The sequence below is a fragment of the Phyllostomus discolor genome, chromosome 6, assembly GCF_004126475.2.
Source record: "Phyllostomus discolor isolate MPI-MPIP mPhyDis1 chromosome 6, mPhyDis1.pri.v3, whole genome shotgun sequence".
Taxonomy (NCBI): domain Eukaryota; kingdom Metazoa; phylum Chordata; class Mammalia; order Chiroptera; family Phyllostomidae; genus Phyllostomus; species Phyllostomus discolor.
In genome coordinates this window covers 29,375,386-29,383,126 of record NC_040908.2, presented here as the reverse complement: position 1 = coordinate 29,383,126, position 7,741 = coordinate 29,375,386, and positions in this window count along the sequence as shown.

Genomic DNA, 7,741 nt, shown 5'->3' with positions numbered 1-7,741 from the left:
ATAGACGCTGTTATCTTTTACTGTGTGAAGAGGAAACAAGCTCAGAGTGTTAGTGACTCACTCAAGGCAGCAGCTGTTAAATGGTGCCACAGCATTCAAACCTGGCCATCCTGCCTCTGAAATCTTTTTCCCGTTCTCCCCACCCCCACCCAGGCTAGCTAGCTAGGGGAAACGGACCTCCCCACAGTCCTGACTCTGAGGCCTGTGGAGCCATTACTCAGCTGCTAAATGCTATGCAGAGTCTCGCTCCAGGAATATTTGCCCCATGATTGGGAAGGAGAAAATAATCCTTTCTGGGTTCTCAGCAGCTCTGCGCAGTTCACGTGCTCTGTTTACTTTCCTCCCACATTCCCCCATGAGGACTCATCGGCCCTCCCTTCCCGCAACTGAAAACCGAAGGCAGAGCGGAATGAGGGAAGCGCCTGGACTATATAGAGCCTGTCTCAGACCTGCCCTGTGCTGTCCCGGGTCTCCTTTCAAACAGCCGCCTCTGTCAGAAAGTCCTAATTCATAAAAATACCTGATAGCATACTGTAAGGCCGACTTTGGAGGAATAAACGTTTTGAGGCCTTCGCAGCCCCAGTACAAAGAAAGACAGCATATGATTGAGCTCCTTTGAAGGAAAGCATTTTGGATTTTCTGGGGAAAGCCAGCATCTTAGAGACTGACAGTGCATTAGTGAGAAGTAGGTCTTCAGCAGGCAGCAGGCAGCAGCCCGCAAGCTCGGCAAGCTTCAGCTCAGCTTGGGCCTCTGCCGAGGAGGAACCCTGTCATCCTGGGGAATTTTCTGAGCTGAGTCTCCTGACCTGATTTGTAGCTGGTACTGTGAATGCAGTATCTGAAGTTAGGTGCCCAGCAGAGAGCAAAATGAGACCACCTCTCCATTCATTTCCAGCCATTGATTCAATGATGTTGATGAACAGTGATTTTTAAATGCAAAGGGCTTTGTCATCATGATTTTTTCAATAGAAGTTTAGCACAGCTCTTTATTTCCTAAGGCCCTAGGGATCCTTTTAGTATACTTGGTATGACATATTCCCTAGGGTCAGCTTTTTATTTCATTGCCATTTTAAGGGTTTCAGAGCAAGTGCATGAACTTACATCTAAATAATAGATAGCTGGATGGCAAAAAGCCTATATTATTACTTACACTTAGTACAGTCCCTTTGGATAGTAAGAACCAGCATGCTATTAATTTTTCTTGCTGTCACTTGACAATATGAATTGGTTTTATGTAAGAACCAGGAGCTCATTGGACTGAATTTAGGAAATTGGTAAAACAAATTTGACTTTAGTGGGTTTGAATGATTACAATGTAATAAACATATAAAGGCTAGAAAGCTAATTTATCATTGCTTTTAGTTTTATTTATTTGAAACTCCTTCATTGTTGATATAAACAGGCTTTATTAGAGATTATGAGTTCAATTTCCAAATGAACTGTAAATGGCTTTCTATAGAGAAATGACTTGATTCATCATTTTCCTGAATAAAACATGTTTTTGCCCTGCAGGGTTATATAGCTCATATAGTAATATCAGATCATTCTGTTGAGCTTGGCATCTATGATATGCAATATCTGACTTGTTCCCTGGCCTATTTGTCTTCACTATCTCTAATAAACACTGAGACGGGATGCATAACCTCTTAAGACCTGTACTTCAGTGAATCATAAGAGCACGTCTTTCTGTGTGGCAGTTTATCATTTGAATGATAATTCTGGTTCCCTTTAAAAATGTTAAAGTGTCTGCTCTTCAAAATAGACTGCAGTGAAAGAGGCATGAGAGATGCTGAGGGTCACTGATAAACAGTCATAATTGACCTTAGCTTTGGTTGCATAGTAACAGACTCTCAGGGCATTAAATCATTGCATACCACAGAACTTACCAACACACTGCCCTCTAAGTCAGGGGTGAATTTTTGCATTGGCAATTGAGAAAATGACATGCAGCAGACTCCTGTAGAGAGAAGCAGCCTCTCAGTAGAGGTGGAGCCTCTGGAAGATGGTCCTCCGGAAGCTTACCATGTTGTAAAAAACCTATTCAATTTCAACAGTATCTGCATGAAGTATCTCAGAATGCTGAGACTGGGGAAGACCTTGATGGGGCATTTATTTTCATTGCCTCAATGACAGTTGGCATATTTTAATATTTTAAAGCTTGTTTATAGTGCTAGAAAAGCTACTTGTCTAAAGAAAGAAGATTCTCCCTCCCTCCCCAGGAACTCCTGTTTGTTGTTGTTGTTTTACTGTATCATAAGATTCCAGATGGAAGGACACAAAGTTTGGTGGGGAGGAAGTCATGACCCAACCTCAGTTTTGAAAGGAAGGATTTCACTGTTAATGATAATAGTGTGTTCACTCCATAATTCAACAACTTTAAAGCAGTCTCCAATGAAGAGACTTGAAGATCTCACACCAAACTAAACTGAGTCACCAACCAAACTAATTTTAAATGTATTGTCTCAAAGATTTTAAGCTGACTCAATAATTCCGAAATCTAGTAAAGAAATACAAATAGCCCTGGCTGTTGTGGCTCGGTGGATTGAGTGCTGGCCTGTGAAATGAGAGGTCACCAGCTCGATTCCCGGTTGGGGCACATGCCTGGGTTGCAAGCTGAGTCCCCAGGTGGGGGCATGTGAGAGCAACCAATAGATGTAGATCTTGCACATCAATGTTTCTCTCCCTCTTTTTCTCCTTTCCTTCCCCTTTCTCTAAAAATAAATAAATAAATAAATAAATAAATAAATAAAATCTTTTAAAAAAGAAATGTAAATAGTTAAACTATTCTTTCATAAATGTGTAGCAACCTCAGAAGTGAGTCAGCCTAGGCTAGTGAAGCAAGTCAAATTCCCATCTTAAAGGAGCCTGTCTCTTGATGTTGAGGGGATAAAACTGCCTGAAGGACTTCCTGGGCCTGATCAGTATTCATTTCAAACCCAAAACTTCCTCTGCTCTTCTTCAACTCCCTAAAATACCCATGTTTGTCATTTTCCACTTCCCACTGGGGGATAATTCTCTTTTCCTAAGATGCCTCAGATAATCATTCCTAAAGTCCAGCCTCTTCTGATCACATCAGGGATAAGGCATTTATATGCACTCTGATATGGCGTTACCTCTGGCCTGAGTGTTGGGTCTGTCTTCCTTGTTGTTGTACCTTCCAGGTACCCATTATTGCAACTGGCATATAGTAGGTACTCAAGTTTTCTTGGGGGTGTAGTTTAACACAATTTTCGTGGGATCTGCCTTGAATTATATTCTAGTTGTTCCATGTTTGTAGATTTCTTATCTCCAGTTAGAACTTCAGTTTCTTTTTATTTCACATAGTGCCTAGAGCCCTATGCTGGGCCCTAGTGGATCCTTTGTAGGCACCTGGGCAATGAATAGAAGAATGATTAAACACTGTATTCACAGACAGAAAAGTGCTGTGGGTAGGTCTGGAAGTCAGATACAGATGAGTTCAAAATCTAATTCTTAGACCTACTAGCTGTGTGATGGAGCAAATTATGTAAATCCTTTAAGCCTCAGCTATTCCATCTGTAACCCTGGGTGGTTGTAAAACTCAACCTATAAATTTGCCAAGAGGATGTAAAATGTGATGCTAAATGTAAAATGCTTAGCACAGAACCTAAAATAGAGTCTTGCAAAGACATTAGGTCCTGTAATTATAGTCAGAAGTGATAAACACACACACAAAGGTGAAAAGGTGGGAGATGGGGTTACTGAAGTTACTATGGCTGGGTTAGAGTGTTTGCAGACTTTTAAAGAGGGTGGAAATGGGGGTCAGCCATGTACAGTATAGAAAGGACTGGAAGTCAGGGAAATTGGGTTCTAGGCCTGGCTCTTCCTTCAACTAGATGCAGGACCTTGGGCAAATCACCTAAAGGTCCTAATTTAGGACCTTGATTTTCTCATTAGAAGGTTACATTAAATGATCTTTGAAATCTCTTTCCATTCAAATGATCTATAATTTAAGAAAAAATATTCCTAGGATATCTCTTTCCCTCTCCCCTAGCCTTACTATAAGGGACTTCAGACCAAGAGACCATGTGACTGATTTGCAATCTGAGGTCCAGGGAGGCCATAAAACTTACCCCAAGATCATAGAGCTAGTTGGTGGTGACTTGAATACAAATTCCTACTCTCCCCCATCGCCTCCCACCCCCCATCCTTGAGTCCCTTTGCAGTGATGGTTCTCTGTGTATGTCAAATGACTCAGAGACCGAAGAAGGCATAGCCCAGGAGGCACTTGCTGGGCTAGGGGAAGTGTAATGCAGGGTTTGCTGGAAGATAACACCGCTAGATACAGAAGGAATCAGCTGAAGGAGGACTGGTACACAACTAAGAATTTTAATATGATAATTGTTCCAATTTTACTTATTACTAAAAAATATAATAAATTCAGATAGAATATATTCAAACACAGAAAGTTAAACATGAACACAAGAAAAATTAACATAGGAGTTTTCTGTATATATAGTCAAAATAATGGTCTTATAGATTCACATAAACTATTGAAATGGACTTGGAGACCTGGGGCAGTAGTTACATCTCCTTTTCTCTCCTGACCTTGGGGTCGCCCACCCAAGCATCAAACTCTGAGATTAAAGCAAAGCTTCCACTGCTCCCCAGTTCTGTCTTTGAGGAGGCATGCAGGTGCGAAGATGAGAACGGGGGCTGTGGGAAGATGTGGCCTCTCTGCCAGAGGCAGTTACAGCGGCACCCTGCCCGTTTTCTCTTGTGCAGGCGCTGCTTGTCTGGGCCTTTCAGCTGCAGGTTCCTAATGGGCTTTGTGATACTATCCATTTTCAAGTTCGACCCAGTGCTCACTTTTTATACCTATAGAGATAGCACCTTGGGAAAAGACTAAAGAAGACGGTAACACTTTCACAGAGAGAGCACACAAGTAATTGAGCACTGAGCAAGAGTAAAATTGACATTTGGAAGAAAAACTCCTGAGGACCAAGGAAATTAATTCATTGAAGTATTTATGGATAGGCTGAGTACAACAAACACAAAAAGATGACTTTTTACAAGTTTGGAATGAAAAACAGAAAAGGAGGCATTAAAAATTTCTGAGGATCCATGAATAAAATGGCTGATTCCGGCTCTGGGCAGAGAAAGTACAGGATGAGCCTGGCACATTTTGTGCCAGAAAGCAAAAACAACTCAACAACTGTTACAGATATGTTCGAAGGACACAGGAGCTGGGCTGAACAGCACACACTGGCCAACTTTGGGACAATTTTATCAGCAAAAACTAAGATAAGTATAATAGATTATGATGCACTGAATTTTTAAAAAATTCCCCCAGTTAACAGGAATGCTCAGAGGAGGAGAGGACAGCAAATACTTCTTCACAAAAAGAATGCCAGCTAATGCATATAGAAGGGAATCATAGAATTAGAAAAACCACCATTTTGTAACTTGCTGTGTAATGACGCTGTAAGAATCATCAGTGGGTGATAAAATCACTAGGACAAGAGTTGTTGGGGGTAAGAGGGACTTTACATGGAAGCAGCGTATTGTCCCATAGGTTATTTATTAACTACAAGTGAAAAATGTCCCCTCACCGGGTGAGGTCTGGTAGCAGCCGTCTTAACTACGTGATCGAAGTCATCATCACTACGAATGGAGCAAGGGCTGTGTGTTCTTGATACGATGCAGTGTGAAATATACACTATTTTCTGTACAATATTTTTGCCCAAAGTCTTCAAGCTGAGTCTTGACAAGCCTTTGAGAAATAAATTCTGATTTATGGGAAATACAGAGGACAGAGAAACAAGTTAAATAACACTTGGAGGAAACAATGAGACAACTCTACTTGACTATCCAATCTTAATACCCCTTCCAATGTGGGGGGAAGTAAAAAGAATCAGACAAATCTAGAGTGTGGTCACTGTAAAAAAAGAAAACTGGTTTGGATTCTTCAAAATATAAATGTCATGAACAAACAAAGGTGGGGTAACTGATCTGGATAAAAAGAATTAAAGGAGTCTACAGAGATGTAACCTTGCAAAATGCAAGCCTTGTCAGATCCTAGATAGAAAAAAAAACACTTTTGGGACAATTAAAGAAATGTAAGTATAGATTGGGTCTAAGATAATTAAGGGATTTTAAAAATACAAAAATAACAGTGTTGTACTTTTGTAAGAGAATCTTTATTCTTAGGAAAATTACACTGAAATTTAGGGCTGAAGTATGATGTCTGCAGTTTTCTTTCAAATGTTTTATCAAAAAAATATGCGCATCTGTCTGTGTGAATGTGTGGAGAGAGACACACACAGACAGATACAAAAAGAGAAGGCAAATACCGAATCTAAGTGGACAGTATAGAAATGGTTTATTGTACTATTCTTTCAACTTTTCTACACAGTTGACATTTTTAAAAATAAACTGAGAACTACATTTCTGAGAAAATATTTGGAAGCTAAAAAAAAAAGCTGACATCTGGAAAAACAGAAACTCTTTCATTCCTAATCAATCCCATTATTGTAATGCGGGCACGTCTCCGTCTCTCTGAGCTGCCACGTGCACGGCAGAGGCTGTGACTCGTTCCCCTGTGGGCCCAGTGAAAGTGGGGATGTGGCGGTAAGATAAAGATGTTTTCACTAAGTGCCTCCCATTTTCTCAGCCAGAGGGGAAACTGAATTTAGTTTAGAACATTTTAAAATATTCTTCCAAAGCAGACAATGACCTACTCCAAGTTCCATGAGCAGAACCTAGACATGTCGGCCAGCTGGTTAGATGGGCAATGGAAAACAAGGGGAGGGAAAAGAGGACCCCTGATGATGCCAACTTCCCAGTCTTGAGAATGAGAATGCTATTTTTCACCTATTCAACCAGCCGAGGAGTAATAAAATCCAAACTGGTATGAAGGAAACGAAGTTAAAGTATGAGGTCCGTTGCAGAGAGCTCCCACCTCCATGTGGGCCCCACGCCGCCAGCATGGTACTGACTACAGTATCGATCGCCTTTTCTGTGAAGACATTCAGAGTTGAAAGCACAATTATTTTAGCTTAATTATGTGGTGCTAATTGCTTTCATTCTTAATTTCATCAAACTAATACCATCAGAACCATAAATTCTTTAAATAAGATGGGAAGAACAATTTAAAATTGTATAAACAATTCTTGTACAATGACATCCAAAATAATCCCAAGGAAGATGAAAGTTATATTTGATTAAGTACATGTTTAGCATTTTCAAATTGACATAAATAATAACTTAATAAGGAGATTAGAATTATCCTGTTGGCTACTTTCTCTCATAAAAATATTGCAGTATTTATAAGGTAACTCATACTTTGTAAAAATCTCCTGCTTATTAAAAGCCATGTGGAAAAGGCATGTACAAAATGATAATTATCTCAGTCCATTCATCCAGCTATTCATTCAAGAAAATTTACCAAGCATCAACTGTGTCCTAGAACCATGCAAGGTGGTTAGGGTAAAAACGTATTCAAGTCCCTAAAGGAACTTGGCCTAGTTGGGACAACAACCTGTAAGGAAATAGTACATTAAAAGGTTGTAAGGATAGTTTGAGAGTGATTATTTCTCTCTGATAACAGGAGAGAGGGTTGGTAAAGTTAGGAAGACATCATAGGGAATACAGTGCTTGAGCCAGGTATGAGCTATGGGCAGCAGGCAGTGCGTAAGGGAGGAAGAGTATTCTAAGCAGAGGGAGCAGCTGAGCAAAGACATGGGAGTGGGAAACTGTGTGGTGCATCCAGATATCTGCAAGT